Here is a 21,687-nt window from a genome sequence, read left to right as displayed (position 1 = left end):
AGGACGTGGGAGCATCTCGTCACAGGCAGATGCTGCTTGGTCTTGTTTGTGGGATCACAGTCAGAGCGACTCCAGGAAACAAAAAAGCAAACTTCCAGACTCAGCATCATGGGTGACTGCTCACTTATTTTGCAGTAATTGTGGGCAAATCAGCCATTTCTTTTCATCTGCTACTTTCCATGAGAGCAGAGCCAACAGGTGGAGGGGAAGTGATGAAAGGAAAAAATGTGTGATGGGAAAGTTCTGCTCCTCAACCCAGCTCTCCTGACTCAGGACAAAACCCATGCTCTCCTGCGACTCAGGACGAGGCACGGGAAAGTTCTGCTCGTTAACCTAAGCTCTCCTGCACTCAGGACGAGACACCATGGGTCATATCAGCCTACCCACCCTGCGCACAGGCCCTGCTCTGCGCCTCCCAGGGGCCCCGGCTCCCCAGGACTACACGCACCCCTGCCAGCTAAGCCGTGACGTCTGTGGAGGCGGGACCACTCCAGCCACAAGAACACGGCCTCGTAAACCTGGAATGTTGGCCCTCCACTGCCCTGACGCCAGATTAAACACGATGTCACATTTTACGGTTTTTAAAGACCCTGAACCAATAAGATACACAAAACAGCAGCAGGCAAGGGGAGGGCTTAATTTTCAAAACTTAACATGGTATTCAGCAGTACAGAAGTTGACTAATTGAATTTACTAAACAAAACCAAACTTACTGAAGAAATAGTAACTGAACACATAAGGTGCAACTTGTGCCCAGCAGGGAGCTGGGGCAAGACGCACGGGCAAATGACAGCCCCTCCCCCTGTGTCTCTGAAGCTTAAACTTCAGGACAGGGAACAAGAGCAAACAGTGAGCAGCGGGGCCATGAGAGAGAGGAGTTCGGACCACCCTGGGGAAAGGGCGGGGAGGGAGGGGTGCCAGGCACCACCCCTGCCGAGGTCCAGCCTCAGCAGAGTCCAGGGATATCCTCAGGACGGACAACGTCGGCGAATAAAGAAAGACAAATAAAGAGATAAGGAAAGAGACACGGGGTGACCAAGCTTCTTCGGTGAGCAAGGCCCATTTACTTTATTTTTCTCGGGGCTTTTATACCCTGAGCTATACATACAGCAAGGTGAAGAGTGCAGAGTCAACTCAACATTCCACCAGTAATAACTTTTATCGATATCAGGTTCCTTCCTGCAAAAGTCTTATTTTTTGTACATCATCTTCTATTCCGGAGGCCTGTTGATATTCCATGACCTCCTTTTGATAAAGGTTGGTCAGCCAGAACACCAGAACAATGATTTTCCCTTAAAGTGTTTCTTCTTAAATTTTTATCCTGCCTCACCCTTAAAGTACAGAGTTACATTCTTATGGAGCAAAGATTCAGTGGGTTACAGCAAAGAAAGAACTTATTAACTCAAAGTCTAATGTTGTTATGCTAAGGCTATTACTTGTTTCTTCTACATCCTGACTATATGCACTCCCAGGAACACAATGGGTAAGGGATGTGAGAACTTGGCAGCAAGCATTGTATAGGCTCAACAATGCTGCAAGAGTCTGGATAAAGCTGCGAAGTAAGCTAGAATGCTAACAGGGGGTTTGAAACACTCCTTTCATGCCCAGGAGACTTAGAAACTAAAGCCCTAAGTTAACTCTTTCCAGAGAAATGTGGTCAAGGCAGCCCCCTGTTAATGTCAGAGGAGTTGATGAAAGGCATAAAATAGTAAGACAGACAGATTCTGGTTTGGGGTTAGATGCTCAAGCAAGTTCAGGGGGTCCCTTGAGTCCTGATTCGCCTTTGCCCATTAGGCCTCTTCCTCATGACCTTTGCCATGGGTGGGATTCTCCACGCTGGCTCCCGGCACACCCCCTTCAGGATGCAAAACCACATGTACTGTATGATGTGCTGCGCACGACACGGCACACACATGCAGACAGACATGCTGCCTACAACATGGCACGTATGTACAGACCTGCATATACACAGTGTATATATATGCACACATACACTCAGTATACACATGTGGACGCCAGGTACCTATGCAGACCTCATGCACACACACCTAACATGTATAGTGTACATGTGCACACATACACACACACGCACATATGTGCATTCCTGTCCTGTCTCCCAGCGGTGACATCTAAGATCCTACAAATGAAGTCACCTGCTCTGTTATCCACAACCAGTGGGAGTTCCAACCCAGATTCCAGCCCAGTTCTACTGTACTCCACGACCTGCAAGCTCTGACTCGGCCTCGAAGCTCACTAACACTCATGCTCCCTCTCTAGCTCCTAGCCACCCCCGCCCCTTCCACCCAACGGCTCCGTGACGGTCTCTCCCTGCTCATGCTGGTCTTGGAAGCCTGGCCAGACTCTGTATCTCTTCCTGACTTTTACTTCCCGTCTGCACGTATCACAGCACAGGGCACACAGGAGAAGCTACTCTGAGGATGCCGAGGTATGCTACAACATGTGTCAGCCGCCCCTCCCCACCACTCACCCAAGCTCCCTGGATGGCAGTCAGCGAGGAGGGTTCAGAGACGCAGTCTGCACCGCCTCACTCCCTGAGTCTGAACCCACATCTCAGTGAGACCCCTGGTGACTCTCAAGCATGCAAGACTGAGGAGGACTGATCAGTCTGTGTCTTCAACTAACACAGAAGCCTTTTTAGAGTCAACAGGATTTTTGACACTTGAAATGCACACTCTTAGTGACAGGTTTACAGGGCGGGCATAAAATTTCCAATACAAACACCATGACTCCCTGTATAACCGAGGAGCACGTAAACTGCTGTCTCAGCCAGCTCCTTAGACTCACACAGGTGAGACCCAGAACGACAACTCTAGGGAATGCTGACAGTGAGAACAAGGATACTGTTCACCACCGGGATGTGAGTGCCATGGACACAGCCAGTGCCTGTGGTGGGGACAGGGCTGGAGTGAGGGGTCGACGCAACCCTGGCTCTCGGCTCTGTCTCCTTCCCTCCTTCCCTAGAAACACGACTTTCCTTGTCACAGGAGGAGCATCTCCCTGCGGTGGTAGGAAGACCGTCCATTCAAGACGCTGAGATGCATCTCTGCAGGCCCGTTCAGAGCAGCTCAGGGCGGGTGAAGCACACAGAGGTGAGAGCTACAAGCACCGTCAGGGATGCCTCGTGGCCTCCTCCATGTTGACAGCGGCATTGCTTACCCGCTCCAGTAATGCAACAGCCTAAATGTCCATCAATGGATGAATGGATCAAAAAGGCATGGTACATGTCACACACACACACACACACACACACACACACACACACACGCACACACGTTTATACAATGGAACACTACTCAGCGATAAAAAAGGAAACCCAACCATTTGGAATAACATCGAGGGCATTATGTTAAGTGAAATGAGTCAAACAAATAAGAAAGACAAATACTGTATGGTCTCACATATCTGTAATCTAAAACATGCATGCACATACGGACATATGCCCACAGAGAAGAGACGAGACCTGTCACCAGAGGTGGGGACAGTTGGGGCTTCTGGAGGGGGGAGGCCAAACTCCCAGTTGTGAGATGAATAAGCCCAGGCTTAACACACAACACGGTGCCTGGAGTTAACACGGCTGTGTGACGAGTGACGGTGAGAGAGTAAGTCCTAAGTGTCTCAACAATAAGAAGAAAATGTTTTTTCCTTTATTCTTCCTTCTTCTCTTTTTACTGTATCCACGTGAGACGAGGCATGTTAGTGAACTTGCTAAAATCATTTCGCAATGTGTGTGAATCCAACCACCACGCTGTACGCCTTAAACTTATCTGGGGATTTGTCCACCGTTTCCCGATAAACCTAGAAAATGGATAAAAGCACTGCAAACCTGAGTCTGGGGTCCCTGAGGTCAGTGCGTCTCTGAACACCACCCCAGTTCTGAAGGTCAAGGTCGGGTGCCTGCCTGAGGCCTCTCTCCCCCACGCGGCTCCATGCCCCTGGGAGGCGGAGCCTGGGTGCGCTTGGGGAGCCACACCTCCGGCGGCCTGGGAGGGTCAGGCGCGGGGAGAACTGGGCGAGTTGGCCCGAGAGCAATTCACCTTCCAGCAACCCCATCCCCCAGGAAGGAGGACCCAGACAGGGGGCTTTGTGATGAACATGCACCGGGGTGAATGGAAACACGGTGCGTTTCTGGGAACTGCCCTCGAGGAAACAGAGTGGACACAGCTGTCTGACAAGCGCCAGGAGAAATGAGGTGAGGCTGTGCTCAGCGACCGAAGGATGGACACGGCTCTGGAGCGAGACCGGAAGGCGCACAAGAGTCCCCCTGGGGCCTGGGGTGCAAGAGGATGGCTCGGAGGGACATCGGGAGGAGAGAGCTGCGGTGCCCAAGGGAGGAGAGCCACAGTGCCCATGGTGCCCACAGGGAGAGAGCCGCAGTGCCCATGGGGAGAGAACCACGGTGCCCAGGGCAGAGAGCCGTGGTGCCCACTGGGAGAGAGCTGTGGTGCCCATGGGGAGAGAGTCATGGTGCCCACAGAGAGAGAGCCACGGTGCCCAAGGGCAGAGAGCTGTGGTGCCCATGGTGCCCACAGGGGGAGAGCCACGGTGCCCATGGGGAGAGAACCATGGTGCCCAAGGGGAGACAGCAGTGGTGCCCAGGGCAGAGAGCCGTGGTGCCCATAGTGCCCACAGGGAGAGCGCTGGCGTGCCCATAGTGCCCATAGGGAGAGAGCTGTGGTACCCACGGGCAGAGAGCCATGGTGCCCATGGGGAGAGAGCTGTGGTGCCCATGGGGAGAGAGCCATGGTGCCCATGGGGAGAGAGCCACGGTGCCCAGGGCAGAGAGCTGTGGTGCCCATGGTGCCCACAGGGGGAGAGCCACGGTGCCCATGGGCAGAGAGCTGTGGTGCCCAAGGGGAGAGAGCAGTGGTGCCCAGGGCAGACAGCCATGGTGCCCATAGTGCCCACAGGGAGAGCACTGGCGTGCCCATAGTGCCCACAGGGAGAGAGCTGTGGTACCCACGGGCAGAGAGCCATGGTGCCCATGGGGAGAGAGCTGTGGTGCCCATGGGGAGAGAGCAGCAGTGCCCATGGGCAGAGAGCCATGGTGCCCTCTCGGAGAGAGCCACAGTGCCCAGGGCAGAGAGCCGCAGTGCCCAGGGCAGAGAGCTGTGGTGCCCATGGTGCCCACAGGGAGAGAGCCACAGTGCCCACGGGGAGAGAGCTGCGGTGCCCACGGGCAGAGAGCTGTGGTGCCCATGTGCCCACAGGGAGAGAGCCACGGTGCTCACAGGCAGAGAGCTGTGGTGCCTACGGGCAGAGAGCCGCGGTGCCCATGGGGAGAGAGCCATGGTGCCCAGTGCAGAGAGCTGTGGTGCCCATGGGCAGTAGAGCTGTGGTGCCCATGGGCAGTAGAGCTGCGGTGTCCATGGGCAGAGCTCCAGGGCCCCTCTGGCTGCCCTCCAGGGGCTCTGTGCTCAGCCTCGCCTGCTGGTCCCCCTGGGACAGACTGCAGCCCCCGCCCTGCTCCCACATGGTGGGGACATGAGGGTTAATGTGAATAAGACGGGAAGAGCCTCCGGGGCCTCATCTGTCTGCACAGATCAGGCTCCCCCGGGACAAGGCTGTGGTCTGTGGGCCATCAGGCTGTCAAACCTGGGGGGCAGTCAGTGGGCCCTCCAACACCCTGTCCTTTCTCTTCACCAAATGGAGTCTAGCAGCACTTGCTGTCCACACACGCCTTCACCCTGTGGGGCGTGTGGTCCTCATGCATCCTGGACACGGTGAAAGTACAAGCAGCAAACACGTGGGGAGCTTGATTTTCAGTGCAAAGGAGGGGAGAGGGGAGCCTGCTTCCTGGCACTGATCTGATCGCAGTCTTTACGGTGGTTTTCCCAAGGTCACACTGATTTCCTGAAGCCAGCCTTTGAGCCTTCGGACCTGGAGGCCTGAGAAACAGCGTCTGTTCCCCCAACTCTGCCACACGTATATCTTCGCTGCGTTCTTGCACTTCATGCTTCATCCAGAATTTTAACACAGTGTCCACCCATGTGTAACGTGTGCTCCCTTCCTCAGTCCTGAAGTCTATGTTTCCACTAAGGAGGAAAAAGGAAGTTGCTACACAAATTAACAGCCAAGACATATTACAAAGGAAAAGCTTAATCCTCTCAAACACTGCAATATATTTATTTTCTCATTAAAGCAGGTTCCTGAATGACATCTATTTAGCCAGGCTTTTTATTATTCCCCCTTAGAGTGAAGACATTAAAATTACATTTCTGTAAAACCACTCAATCGTCCGGAATTATTTTCAGTAATTCAAACAATTGTTTCTGTGTGTCTACCTGTAATTATCTCAGAGTCTTGCTGTCTCCATGACTTTCAGTCCTTCTGAAGTGAATAATCTCAGAATGTGAAACGTCACGTTCAGTCTGTCATTGAATCTGTTCACAAGCATCTAAGAAGCAAACCCGATACTCAGGTCTGATGAGAAGCCCACATTCAGCACAAAATCTACACAAAAGCTCTGGGTTCAAGCATCGTTTTCTGTGTTCAAACAAGCTGAGTCACGATTCTGCTGGTTCTCCTCCTGAACTTCACTGGGATCGCTGAGATCGGTTACGCATTTAACCCTCAAGGCAGCGCAGGTCACAACCTGGTCACAGCCAATTACGACATCTGAGCAGAGGCTCAGGGACGCTGAGTCAACATCCCAGGTTGCAAGGCCGAGCTCAGGCCCGTTGTGCTCCAGGTGAGGCTGTGGATTTGAATCTCTACATGCTGTTGATGGTTCTGTGTCCTTGAGCCGCTCTACCCCGGGCAGAAACCAGTGAGCGCCAACCCAGTGGGCTTCATGTGAGCGAGGCTTGAAGGGAACCATGGAAGGCCCGCACCCCGTCCAGGTCCAGAGGTACCTGAGCACTAACAGGTGCTCTGAGAGCAGAAGTTTGATGTGTGGACAGGGTATTTAGTTAAACTAAATGCAAATAAAACAGCAGCAGACCTGTCTGAACCACAGTCCATATGCTTGAACAGCAGCCACAGCATTAGCAGCCACGTCCTCCTTATTCTTGGCACGCGGATGCCCGGCGGGACCCTCGAGGCCTCGTGTCCAGGTCCAGTGGCCACGGCTTCCTGCTGCTTCCTTAAATGGGCTGAAGGCGCCCTTGGTCAGTAACCCCTGTGGTGCTCACTGGGCCACGGTGTCTAGCACAGTGCTCTCAGAGAAGCTTGAATCCATCTGTGGATTAACTGACTGGCTTTGTCACATGGGAAGGCACATGCTAGCTAAAACTATTTTGCAAAGTTCACCAGTAAACCAGTAAACAGTCCTCTACCGAAGTGACTGTGTTCCTCAGGAGCATGGCTGGGGAGACTCTGCCTTCACCAATAGTGACCAGTGTGAGAGTCACTGGGTCTTCAGGGGAGGAAAGCGGGGTGCCCAGCACCCAGCAGCACCCAGGTTCCCGGGGCGGGGGAGGGAGCAGTTAAGTGACTCCTCCCGTGGCGCCTTCCCAAGCGCTGGTCCAATGAGCTTGCTTCCCTCTGCCCCACGCTGTTCACTGATGAGTGCCAGCAAAGCCCAGGAATGCCAACCATGAGAGGAGTACCGGAGTGAGCTGCACGCCCTCCTCCAGGGGATCTTCCCAACGCGGGGATCGAAGCCCCGTCTCCTGCACTGGCAGGCGGATTCTTTACCACTGAGCCACCAGGGAAGCCCCCTTTCTCTTCAAATTCCTTCGAATGGTATCGTGATAACGCTTCTGTCAGTCATTAAGACAGCTCAGGCTGTCTTCCCTGAGCCCCACAGTCCAGAATCAGCACAGTGGAAGCAACTCTTCTTTACGGTGCTGTGGGGCAGGGGTGGGGGGAAGGTTAGTGACTACGGAGTCTCCCAGTGGTTTGTGATGATGCTTCTCCAAATGTGTCATCTGAATAGCCAGCGTCTCGAATGTTAGCAAAGGGCCAACCTCCCTCCTCCTCACTGTGGCACACGAATCTCCACGCAGGTTCCTGCTTTTCAAACATTCACGAGGAGTCATTCTTGCTTTCAACACTGGATGAAGCGTCTGCCCAGGTTTAAACCCTGGGCAAAATTAATTCAAACAGTTTAAAATATTCTACGAGTGACACAAACAAGGCAATCTGTGGGACTAAGAGAATCCGGGGCATCTATATTTGGAGTTTGGTTTTTTTTCTCTAACAGTTTGGAATGACAAGTTAGTGGTTGCTAAGAAAGGCACATCCCGAGGATGGGCAGGGGACACCCCCAAAGGCTTCCTTGCGCGCGGGGGCGGGGTGCCAATAGTGCAGACATGGAACCAGAGGGTCCCGGCCACCGCCTGCCGAGGAGCGCTCGCCTGGTCCCGCGGGTATGCGGCCTGAGTCACAGGGCTGCCCAGAGGGCTCTGAAACCCACGAGGCAGACAGCACAGGAGTCCTACACCATTCCTGCCCCTGCTTCGACGCGACAGGGAATACGTGCGAGTGCTACTCTGGTGACGCAGGATTGTTGCTCTCGGAGCCGCCTGGAGCCGCCCGCAGCCCAGGGAAGCTCGGCTTCGCCTGTGCGCTCCTGCTCCTCCACGGAGGCCCAGGCGCCTGCTGTTTGGTGAGAGGCCCTGGGGGAAGAGTGCCGAGCGGGGCTGGGGACACACTTCATAGACAGCTCCAGGGCTGCTGACAGGTGGTCCAGAAGAGGTGTGAAGCCCCACTGGCCATGTGAGGACGCAGGACAGACGCAACCGGAGTCCTCCCCACCTGCGCCTGGGACCCCAGGCGAGCCAGCCCCTCAGGGCGCTGCAGATCACAGCTTCCGATCACCCGCACATGTTAACAGGACACCCCCCTTGTGGCGTGGGTGGGACCAGAGGAACCTCAGTGTCCCTCCCCCAGGAGGAGGAGTCACAGGCCTTCCCTCTCTCAGGGCACCCTGAAGCCCAGGCGGGGTCAGGGCTGCGGGAGCGGCCGCCGAGCTCTGACCATGCGTTAGCTGTGCTCACTTGTGAGCTGAGACCGTAACCTACTGTAGAGAAGCTTTGGGCGGGCACCCCCGCCTGTCCTCACAGCCTCACCACCCACGGGGCAAGGCTGACCCCAGTTACAACTGAAGGTGTCAACCAGCAGGTGGTCCGTACAGGAACTCTGCCACTGCCCCAGGGTCCTCAGGTTCCCAGATACCCAGCACCATGGACCACAGGTAAACAGGGGGATCCTCCTCACAGGCTGTATATTGTCACCCTGCTTATCTAACTTATATGCAGAGTACATCATGAGAAACGCTGGACTAGATGAAGCTCAAGCTGGAATCGAGACTGTTGGGAGAAATATCAATAACCTCAGATATGCAGATGACATCACCCTTATGGCAGAAAGTGAATAAGAACTAAAGAGTCTCCTGATGAAAGTGAAAGAGAAGAGTGGAAAAATGGTTAAAATTCAACATTCAGAAAGCTAAGATCACGGCATCTGGTCCCATCATTTCATGGCAAATAGATGGAGAAACAGTGGAAATAGTGACAGACTTTATTTTTTGGGGGGGGGGAGAGCTCCAAAATCACTACAGATGGTGATTGCAGCCATGAAATTAAAAGACACTTACTCCTTGGAAGAAAAGTTATGACCAACTTAGACAGCTTATTAGAAAGCACAGACATTACTTTGCCAACAAAAGTCTGTATAGTCAAAGCTATGGTTTTTCCAGTAGTCATGGCTGGACTATAAAGAAAGCTGAGCATCAAAGAATTGATGCTTTTGAACTGTGGTATTGGAGGAGACTCGTGAGAGTCCCTTGGACTGCAAGGAGATCCAACCAGTCCATCCTAAAGGAGATTAGTCCTGAATATTCATTGGGAGGGCTGATGCTGAAGCTGAAACTCCAATACTTTGGCCACCTGATGTGAAGAGCTGACTCATCTGAAAAGACCTTGATGCTGGGAAAGATTGAAGGTGGGAGGAGAAGGGGATGACAGAGGATGAGATGGCTGGATAGCATCACCGACTTGATGGATACGGGTTTGAGCAAACTCTGGTAGTTGGTGATGGACAGGGAGGCCTGGTGTGCTGCAGTCCATGGGGTTGCAAAGAGTCAGACACAACTGAGCGACTGAACTGAACCTCACCTCACAGGCTGCTGTGATTAGTATTAATAAACAAGACATTTCCAGGGCTTGGAACCCTTCCTGGGCTACTGACCATTTGTAGTTATTTTTAGTAGCTTACTCTACAGATCACCTCTTAGAGCAAATACTAGTATCAAGAAACACACTTGCACACACACAGTGAGCACTGCCAAAACCGTCATCTGAACACCAACAGCTATAGGCTACTCACCGATTAGCCACCTTCTCACAGTCATCACCTTCCTTACTCCATGGACTGAAATTCTTTCCACTCCTCTCACAAGTGACCGTCTCCTCCAGCCTCAGTGCCCCCGCCGTGAGGGGCCCCTTCTCACTCCTTCCCCAGATCCCAAGTCCCCGCTCGCAGCCCACCCTCTTGTGCCTGTCGCTGACGTACAGAGGGTCTGGGGCCCAGCCCCACGGCAAGCTCAGCGAGTCACACAGAGCACGATCTGGGACGCCACAGCCCACATCTTACAGCTCAGATGCCCCCTGCTCTTCATGACGCTCATACAACTCGGACGGCGTCTGCATCCACCCGGAAGTGCCCCATTCCCTCCAGGGTCTGTGCTCTGGGCGCCCCACCCGAAAGCGCTTCACTCTAACTGGCCAACGCCGCCCCGCGGTCTGGAAGTCTGGTGTCACTTTGTGTGGAATGCCTCTCCTGACTCAGCGCACACCAGGAGCTCATCATGCACTCTCCAACTTCTAGCACTGCCTTCTATCTTATTTGGTGTTTAAGGTTATGCATATTATTCTCTCAACTAAACTGGAAGATCCATGGAGGATGGGAACTTGCTCCTTAAAATTTGTTAAACAAAACAGTTATTTATATAAATATTGTATGTTTATACATTATATTTATTATATATACTATTATAGGTAATGGTTCTTCATGCAAATTCTATATATTTCTATACTTTATTTAATACATATGCATTTACATAAAGTGCCCCAGACTATTAGTTTGCTTTCCCAGAATAATTTCTCAAGACAAGTCACCTGGGAGCTTTCTGGAGCGGCACTGTCGGCTATGTGAGAATAAGCTGGGTCACAAGCCCATAGAGTTTGAAAATAATCTCGTTTAAAAGATTTTTACAGAATGTGTGTCAACTATGGCTGGTGTTAACGGCACTGGGTCAGTCACGTTACATGATGTCGCTGTGTTTACACTTGTGCCCAGAACAGCCTGGCTGCAGAGGTACTGGGCTTTGAATTCCAGCTCAGACCTGAACATCTGGGTCCCCTCCAGCACAAAGCAGAGTCCTAACCCTTCTCCAGGACAAGATGGACGTGCATTCCATGTTGGCGGTGGGAGCATCTGGCAGTTAGGTGCATAAGCCTCGGGTCCTCTGTGTCTACCTGAGGACGTGTTCCCAGACCGTCAGAGCTCCCTTCTGGGATGTTCACTGAATGTGTCAACCTGCACGGCTGGGAGGGGCCCAGACACTGGGTCAGGCATTCCGGCTTTGTCTTTGAAGGTGTCCTCAGAGGAGATGAATACTTCAACAGGTAGGCTGAGTCAGCAGGTGGCGTTCCTGTGTGGGCGGGCCTTGTCCAATCAGTTGACGGCCTGAACAGAACAGACAGCTGACATCTCCAGTAAGATAGGGCCTCTCTTGATCACCTCCCTTCGAACTGGGGAGTCAGCTTTTCATGCCTTCAGACTCAGGATGAAACGCCAGCCCTTCCCAAGTCTTGCCTGCAGCCTTCAGCCTGGCCCACAGCCCTGGCTACCCCAGGGCTCCAAGTGGACGGCTCACCCTGCATGTCTCAGGCTTGGCAGCTCCGGCTTCTTGTGATGACTCTCCTCCCGTGTCTGTGCAGCCAGCCCTCCTGTGGCTCCTCAGGTGCACCCGCACTTGATCTGCTGATTGCAGTGGCCCTTCATGCCGGCCCCGGGGCCCTGGGTCAGGACTGCGGCTCCACGGCCCCACTGCTCAAACGTAGCCAGAGTCCAGCACCCAGAGGTACCTGGCGCCTGAGCAGACGCGGGCCTGGAGAGTAGCACTGCGTGCTGCTGGGATGCGTCCTCTCGCTTTCTGCATCTCGGCCTGGGTGAGACACCCACCACGACCACTTCTCCCCACACTCCTTCAGGCCTCAACTGGTGGATGCCAGGCCCTCTCGTGGCGCCCAGCATGGGGGGTCCCCCTGAAGCACCTGCTGGGAACCTGTGAAGGTTAACCCTGTGAACAGCAGGGATTGTGTGTGACTCCGCACCTCCTGTGGGAACTGTGGGACAGGCACGCTCTCCCAGAAGATCGGCTCCTGGATTGGATCCGTCCTTTGGGGTGGCTCCTCCCGCAGCGTCTGAGGTGCCATCCTCCTGGACAGGCTCCATGAACCCAGGCCTAAGGCCTTCTTGGCACCATTGGTTACACGGGAGTATGTGTTCTCCGCACGCGTGAGTTGCTATCAGCTAGTCCTGGACATGGGCAGCAGGCACACGTCCTGGTCTACAGGGAGGATGCTGAAGCCACCGCCACTGTGGGGGAGGCAGATGGCTGGCGGCCGCGCTCTGGGGCCGGGATGTACTGCAGCGGCTTCCTCTGTGGCCATCCCCTCCACGGTGGGGGCCCTTCTACTTCCACATCGGGGTGGCGCTGCATCCTACCCTCACGGGCTGAATGAAGCCCGCAGAGTTCATGCCCATCTCTGGAGAACTTAGGCAGTAGCTGCAACACCCTCCACACCACGCACGCAGCAGCGACACACCCTCACGCTCAACCATGCTGGCTCATCTCCGTGAGGGGCTCGCGGACTTTGCTTCCAGCGGCCGAGGCTTCACCTGAAGAACAGCAAGGGAACTTTCTGGAATCTAGAGAAGTTTCTGAACTGTGGACAGGTTCTCTGTCTTGACTGGTGCCCAAGCTACACAGTACACACACTTGGTATATGGGTATTTTCTATATGTAAAGTATACATCAAGAAGGCAAGAAATAACCTGGCTTTATGAGAGAAATAAATTATAATTTGTATCCTTATTAGTTTTAAAAAAAAAGGCAGTTTATGTACTGGGAAGGCACAGCTGTTTTGATTTATTCATTCAACTTCATGGAATTGTTAGAAACATAATAGGAATACTCAATAACATTTTAGAAGTGTTTTCTCCACTCAAATAAAAACAAATTAGATTATGTCTTCACTTTAATTGGCTAGTATCAAACACCAAATATTTAATTGCATTTACTCAAACAATAATCCAATATTTATTTCTAATGGAATGCTTTAATTTTCGATCTACTAGTCTTTTTGTTTCCCCATAATTATTTGTACACTGCAGCTAGTGTTACATATTGAATATTCTTCAATCCATTCTTGGCAACCACTGGGTATACTTAAGGGTATGGTGTGGAGGCTAACAGACTTTTCCTGTTTAGTTCAAAAAATTTATACTCACATTTAGATTTCATAAACATATGACAACTCTGCATAAGTATATATTAATGTAGCAATGCTACTCTAGTATCATTTAATCTGTAGATCGAGTTTAAATTGTGATTGCAGTACACACTTATTTACAACAATGCACAGGAAATGGGGAAAGTTTAATTACTCAGTACCATATTTATTTTACCTTCCTGAATTAAAAGGAAAATTTAACACATTAATTTTCAGTATTAATCGTACTAGATAGATAGAAACAGTCAAGTTTGTTGCTCCTCCCATCAGGCCACAGGCCTGGGGCCTGGAAGGGGGTGGGCAGGGTCTTGGTGTGGGTGGAGCTTGCAGGTTCCAAGAGCTGGGAGCTCGAGGGCTGGGCGCCCAGGCGCCTGCTGATTCCTCTCCACGTGGCCAGCGCAGTTCACGGGAACTGGCCGCAGAGGCTGAGCCCAGGGGAAAGCTGAGCTCCCTTGGGGCTCCACCTCTGACTTCTCTGAAGTGGTAAGTCATCATTTCTCCCAAATTGAAAAGTGGAAACAGTATCTACATATGTTTACTTTCTTTGGGTGCTTAAGGGATTAAAGAAATTAAGTCCATAAATTACTCCGGAGGCCTCTGATGTTACTCGAAGGTATAGAAAAGTCATCTTATATTTCTTTTAAAAAACTGTGTGTGTTTATGTGTGTGTGTGTGTGTTTGTGCCTGTGCATTTGTGTTGTGTTTGTGCATGTGTGTGTGCGTGCGTGTTTGTGCCTGTGCATGTGTGTTGTGCGTGTGTGTGTGTGCGTGCGTTTGTGCCTGTGCATATGTGTTGTGTGTTTGTGCGCATGTGTGTGTGCGTGTTTGTGCCTGTGCATATGTGTTGTGTTTGTGCATATATGTGTGGTGCGTGTGTTTGTGTCTGTGCATATGTGTTGTGCATGTTTGTGTGTGTGCGTGTTTGTGCATGTGTGTTGTGCGTATGTGTGTGTGTGCGTGTGTTTGTGTCTGTGCATGTGTGTTGTGCATGTTTGTGTGTGTGTGTGTTTGTGCCTGTGCATGTGTGTTGTGCGTGTGTGTGCGTGTGTGTGTGTGCATGTTTGTGCCTGTGCATATGTGCTGCGCGTGTTTGTGCGAGTGTGTGTGTGTGCATGTTTGTGCCTGTGCATATGTGTTGTGTTTGTGCATGTGTGTGTGTGCGCGCATTTGTGCCTGTGCATGTGTGTTGTGCGTGTTTGTGCGTGTGTGTGTGCATGTTTGTGCCTGTGCATATGTGTTGCACGTGTTTGTGTGTGTGTGTGCGTTTGTGCCTGTGCATATGTGCTGCGCGTGTTTGTGCGAGTGTGTGTGTGTGCGTGTTTGTGCCTGTGCATATGTGTTGTGTTTGTGCATGTGTGTGTGTGCGCGCGTTTGTGCCTGTGCATGTGTGTTGTGCGTGTGTGTGTGCGTGTTTGTGCCTGTGCATGTGTGCTGTGCATGTTTGTGTGTGCATGTGTTTGTGCCTGTGCATGTTTGTGCGTGTGCATGTGTGTTGTGTGTGTATGTGTGTGTGTGCGTTTGTGCCTGTGCATGTGTGTTGTGTGTGCGTGTGTTTGTGCCTGTGCATGTGTGTTGTGTGTGTTTGTGCGTGTGTGTGTGTGCGTGTTTGTGCCTGTGCATATGTGCTGCGCGTGTTTGTGCGAGTGTGTGTGCGCGCATTTGTGCCTGTGCATGTGTGTTGTGCGTGTCTGTGTGTGCATGTGAAACCTTCACTCCTGACATGAGCTGGCAGTCACTGCAGAGACGCCGTCTATAGGGACCTGGAGCAGGTGAGATGCAGACCTGTGCCAAGGTGGGTGGTAAGGCGGGTGCAGACCCTACCCCAAGGTCAGAGGCTGGTCTCTGGAGGCCACGCAGGTCAGAAGGCTCTCCTGCCGGCTCTTTCTGCAGCCGTGGGAACGACTCAAGTATCAACGGTCAGAAAGGTGGCGGGGGTAGGGCAACCTTTCCTGGCACTGACTGAGTCACAGTGACACTCCTTCTCACAGCGGAGGAAAACCCAGCCCCCGTGTTGCTGAAACCCCACCTATGCGTCTCCCCAGACAACTCAGGGTGGGCTTGAATGTGCTGCTCTCGTGCTTGAGAATCAGAGGGTGGAGCCATAGCTCACAGCCACCTGGAGAAAGAGAAATACCTGACCTGACCCACACATCACGGTCCTCCAAACCCCATGTGAGACGGACGCTACGCTCATCAATGCTGCATGATTCCCAGCGCCGATCAGGCCTGACGGACGTGGGAAGGGGCAACAGGCCCCAAGCTCCAAGCACGCTCAGTACAGGCTCAGGAAAACCCTCCCCGCTGCCAGCTCTTCCTGGGAGGGGAGATGTCTCTTCACGAGAAATGAGCAGCTCCAGGCCTGCAAAGGTCAACAACAAATGCCACAAAGTGTGTGCTAAATCCCTTTCATTGTGGCTGACTCTTTATGACCCTACAGACTACAGCCCACCAGGCTCCTCTGTCCATGGGATTCTCCAGGCAAGAATACTGGAGTGGGTTGCCATGTGCTCTTCCAGGGGATCTTCATGACCCAGGGATCAAACCTGCATCTCCTACAGCTCCTGCATTGCAGGTGAATTCTTTACCATGCTGGAAGAAGCACATGCTGGACTCAACAATGCCGGGAGAAATATCCATAACCTCAGATGTGCAGATGACACCACCTTTATGGCAGAAAGTGAAGAGGAACTCAAAAGTCTCTTGATGAAAGTGAAAGAACATAGTGAAAAAGTTGGCTTAAAGCTCAACATTCAGAAAACAAAGATCTGGTCCCATCACTTGATGGGAAATAGATGGAGGAAACAGTGGAAACAGTGTCAGACTTTACTTTTTTGGGCTCCAAAATCACTGCAGATGGTGACTGCAGCCATGAAATTAAAAGACGCTTACTCCTTGGAAGGAAAGTTATGACCAACCTAGATAGTATATTCAAAAGCAGAGACATTACTTTGCCAACAAAGGTCCATCTAGTCAAGGCTATGTTTTTTCCAGTGGTCATGTATGGATGCGAGACTTGGACTGTGAAGAAAGCTGAGCGCCGAAGAATTGATGCTTTTGAACTATGGTGTTGGAGAAGACTCCTGAGAGTCCCTTGGACTGCAAGGAGATCCAACCAGTCCATTCAGAAGGAGATCAGCTCTGGGTGTTCTTTGGAAGGAATGATGGTAAAGCTGAAACTCCAGTACTTTGGCCACCTCATGAGAAGAGTTGACTCATTGGAAAAGACTCTGATGCTGGGAGGGATTGGGGGCAGAAGGAGAAGGGGACGACAGAGGATAAGATGGCTGGATGGCATCACTGACTCGATGGATGTGAGTCTGAGTGAACTCCGGGAGTTGGTGATGGACAGGGAGGCCTGGCGTGCTGCGATTCATGGGGTCGCAAAGAGTTGGACACGACTGAGCGACTGAACTGAACTGAACTGAACTGAATCAGTGGGAAAGCCCCACCACAAAGGGAGGGCTCTGTAAATCACCTCGGGGAATGTGCCTGCAGAGTACAAACAAACCAGCATCTTCCTCAGATCCACTCACCATGGCTTTCAGGGGTGCAGCAGGGCTCGACTCTCTGAGGAGTCCCTGGGCCCCTGCCAGCGACCACACCGACAGCCCCCAGCCCCACCACAGGCCCTCAGCCACCACCCGCCTGCCTGGACCCAGCACGCCTGCTGCATCAGCAAAGCATCTGGTACTGCTCCTCAGGGCTTTGCCTGTGCTCTCTGCCTGAGACTGAAATGTGGTGAGAACAAACGCCAGCCAAGATTTAAGACACAAATCAACAGAGCCGCCCCACGTGAAGCCCAGACAACACACGCAGTGCCCTGCCCAGAAGCAGGGCGACCTGTGTGTGGACTCGGGTTTGTGCAAACCTCAGCAGGAGGGCCAGGAGGCTTCCAGACGAGGTGGGCGTGCCGTGACCAGGGGACCACACGTTTTCTTTCTGGAGAAATTGGTAACACACCCGGTTCATGGATATAACTCCTTCCCTGAACAGAGTACTCCAGGAACACATGGGGGAAAGATAAATGAACATGTGTCTTCAGCAAAGAGTCCAAAATATAGCACAACTGAGGGGCATGAGGCCGGAGCTGCAGAGGGCAGGCTGTGAACACAGCTGCAGCGCTTCCCCACCTGCGGGGCACTGACCACCCACAGGGACGAGGACTTCCAGACCAGATGCGTAACCACAGGTGTGCTTCCCTAGAGAAATGCTGCGCACCGCACAGGAAGCCGAGCAGGACCCTCTGGGGAGGCAGCAGCGGCAGGCACGCCTCACGTCGCGTGTGGTCTCAACCCCGCACAGGAGGACGTTCATGTGCACCCTGGCGCACAGGCCAGGGAGGCCCAGAAACACCTTCACACGCACCAAAGCAGACGCTCCCAGGTTTGGAGACAGGAGTGGGGCATGCAGCAGGGAGCCTGGATGAATTTCATGGGGAAATTGAATCTTGGTATTCAATTCAAACTCTCTACGATTGGCTGAATATGTTAGTGGAGAAAAAAATTGGATTTTCATTCTCAGGGGAGAGGATAGACATCATTCATTTACACTTATCCCCATAAGAAGGTCAGTGGGTGTAGGGCTCTGGGGGCTGCCCTGCTGTGGCCTCGCCGCCCACCTGTGCCCTTCCCCACCCACAGAGGACACTCTGAAGCCTGTTGCCCAGGATGCGATTGTAGACTCGGAGCCTCAGACCAGTGAAAACTGATTCCACACCGGCCACCCTGAAGAATTCCACTGTCACAATGATCACCACAAACTGACGTTCCTGACATGTTCAGTCCAGCTTAAGTATTAGCTCAGCCTGGGTCACTCATGACCACCTGACCCCCAGGGAGCGAGGCTGGGCTTCTGCTGGAACCCACGGCGGGCTGTGAGTGACTGCGTGCATCCCCACACCTGCCCCAGAGGGACCGTCACGGCGTGCTGCCCCCAGACCCTCTCGCGCCTCTTCCTCTTGCTCGGCCGCTCCCTGCGGCGCCGACAGGGCTGTGCGCACCCTCCTCCAGGCTGGAAGAAGTGCAGGAGACAGAGCAGTGGCATTTGCAGGGCCGGGCCGGCTGCGCTGCACTGGCCTGGGTGTCCACCAAGACAGCTCTCATCTCACCACCAAGATGCCGTCCGTTTCCCTCTGAGATCCCTGTGGCTGAGGGGTTAGTGATGGGTCTCAGGGAACAAAACCTCTGAGAGAGCTGTTCCTGCGGGGTTGACACAGCTGCCGTTTCTGTTGCTGCGCTGCTTTGTCACATGTCAGGAGGCTTCTGTGAGTCTTTATTTCTTCCTTCAAAACTCATAACCAACTTAATACCATTCTCCATTTATGAAAAGCTATGAAGCCACTCCTGTCTTTACCAGAGACCATTTTTTTAACCTGAGAGATTAAATTGTTATATGATGTCAACAGGGGACTTAATGCTACCAGAAAGAAGAAAATAATCGAAAAATAAACAGCAGTGATTGCAGAGACATTTCTCATGAGTGCTCCATAAAAATGTCAGCCTAACAAGGCGATTTCACATAGAAAGGGGGCGGGAGACTGTCCCCTCCCCACCAAACAGAGCAGTGTCGTTGAAGACACCCGCCCTTCCTGCAGGGCTGCAGAGGGTGGCCTCCACGAGCAGGAGTCAGACCGAAGGGGCACCGCATCCCCACAGCCGCCAAGCCGGGCGGGCGGTCCTGGCTGCAGAGAGGCTGCAGGCTGGCTCCTCTGCGGGGGTGGACACTGGCGGCCACTGCCTCTGGGGCCCAGGGGTCCACGGGACTCAGGCTGGAAACATGAGGATGGAGACGCACTGCCCACAAGCGAGAAAAGAATGCCTCAGACTGACAGATGCCAAGGAGGTCCTGGGAGGGAGGGGGCCCCGGGGATGTGGAAAGGGCCTCCCGTTAGATCCGCCCCGGGTGACAGTCAGGCATGGGTCCCCTGAACTAGCTGACATCTCCCAGCACCATCATGGGGAACAGAAACAGAAACGACAGCTCGTGCTACACTGATGTCTAGTTACAGAACTCCCTGGTGATGTCAACGGCACGAAATACAAAAGAAGGATGAAATCACTGCACCTTCCTCAGCCCTGATACAGAATTAAAATGCGTCCTCACCACAGTTCAGACTCTTCATCCTAAGTATCTGGTGTGACCCCAAGATTACTGTCCTGTTTATGTTGTGGTCACTCTAAAGCCACATAATCTCTTCTCCATGCACGAGTCTCCACTCCTACACAGCAAGTGGGTGAGCGGCAGACTCGGGTTACTGAGATAAATGGGGCCTGTACTGATTGGCTTCCCCTTATTGATGACAAAGCCCCTCCCCGCAGGTCAGGTCTCCAGCATCACCCTGGGCGACTGTTCAGCTGCTGTTCAAGAAACAGGTGCCCAGGGGGTTGAGTGCAGTCCAGACCCCAGTGCACAGCATGGATGTGGTTCTGAAGTGGGATCTGCTATGCCTCCACGAGGGGCCTGTGACCTGGTGCCGGGATGCACAGCCCTCACCAGGCCAGGCCAGGCCCTGGTTACAGAGAGGACCTTTGATCGCACAGCTCAGATGCTCAGCTCAGCCTTTCATTCTGCCTGAGAATATTTCAGTCCGGGTACTGCCCAGCGGTGCTTAGAGAAAGCCGGACTGGTGATGTTCAGTCTACAGCTTCACAGAGCAGTCAGTGTGCCGGTTGGGAGGGCTCAGCACGTGGTGGGAGATTCAAACGGCCTTACAAAGAGGCAGGATGCCAACTGTAAGGGCAGGACAGCCCTGCAGTGGCTGCTGTTACTGACCATTTATAACCAATCACATAACCAAAGCTACACTCAAGGGCTGAGCATATTCTTTAAATACTTTAGCAACATATTAGATACAAACAGACCCATTAAGATACTAGGCAATTGCAGATAAGCTCGCCAAAGGTCTGTTTTCTGCTGAAACTTTGAGGAAAAAATAATTTGTTAGGTGAAAAATCTGCAGTGTGTCCCAGCCTTCATTTACTTAACTGACCGTGAGGATTCGATTGCAAAACAAGCACAACCAAGCAGAAAACAGGGCGCAAAGCATAACGCTTGCAGCCTCCCTGGCTGGGCTTTCTCATGAACTGCCCAGGGTGCATGGCTGCCTGCTTCCTACTTTGTGCTGAGTCCAGGGCCCTCTTTCTGGGAGGGAGCCTTCTGCAGCACAGAAATGTAATAAAAACCAGTGTGGCCACCGCCACTTCCAAAATCTCAGCGTGTAAGAATGAAGGTGATTCCTCGAAAGTGTCGAGTGAATGAACATAAGGTCCAAAGCAAAAGCCTGTGCGCTACATCCTCCTCAGTCTGCAAGGAAGAGATGATCACAAAGGATCCTCTCACTGAAGTGAGGCCTCCATAGCCAGGGAAGATCTCACACACACACACACACGCACACACACACACACACGCACACGCATACCACGCACACCACACACTCATGCACGCACACCACACACACACACATTCTTCAAGAAACCTGAAGACAAGGACTGGCTCCCTCTGCCCTGGACCCACAGGGGCTGACCCCCTCCTGACTCAGGCAAAGGATTGGTGACTGTGGACCCACAGGACCCTGATGGCTGGACACAGATTGAAACCAGCCTGGCCTGTGCACAAGGGTCTCCACCATGATGGGAAACTCCTCTGTTCATACGGTGCTCCCTGTGCTAAGCTGCTTACTCGTGAGTAACAGCCCCTCTCACCCTGCTAGCCACACCAGCCAGCAGTTGGGCTGCTCCCTCCCAGGCAGCCCAGGGCTGGCCCCCATCGGCATCAGCAGGACAGGCTGGCCGGACCACCTCACCCCACATGTCACACCCTGGCTCTGGGGTCCCAGCATAGGGCACTTGGTGCCGATTTCCTGTGATGCTTCCAGGAGAGGTGTGCCCTGGGGGTCCATACCAGCCCTGGGACCGCGGTGGCCTCCTGCCCAAGGTCATCAAGAAACAAGGAAAGATGCTGTTTCTTCCTCAGACCATGGCCAGGATTACTCAACTCAGGAGTGAAACTCTGTAGCCACAATTTCCATTTAACTGCACTGACCACATGTAACATGAAAATGCACTCGAAACAGCCAATGCTTCGTCCCCACTATCTGAGGTGCTTTAGACAAAGGTATGTGTTTCATTTTTATCATTCAAATACAGAGAGAAAACAGAAACACACCCAGAGCACGCTGCTCATCGCACCAAAACTCAGACTGCCA

This window comes from Ovis aries, chromosome 26, assembly GCF_016772045.2.
Source record: "Ovis aries strain OAR_USU_Benz2616 breed Rambouillet chromosome 26, ARS-UI_Ramb_v3.0, whole genome shotgun sequence".
Taxonomy (NCBI): Eukaryota; Metazoa; Chordata; class Mammalia; order Artiodactyla; family Bovidae; genus Ovis; species Ovis aries.
The sequence above is the reverse complement of the archived record's forward strand: the minus strand, read 5'-3'. Positions refer to the sequence as shown.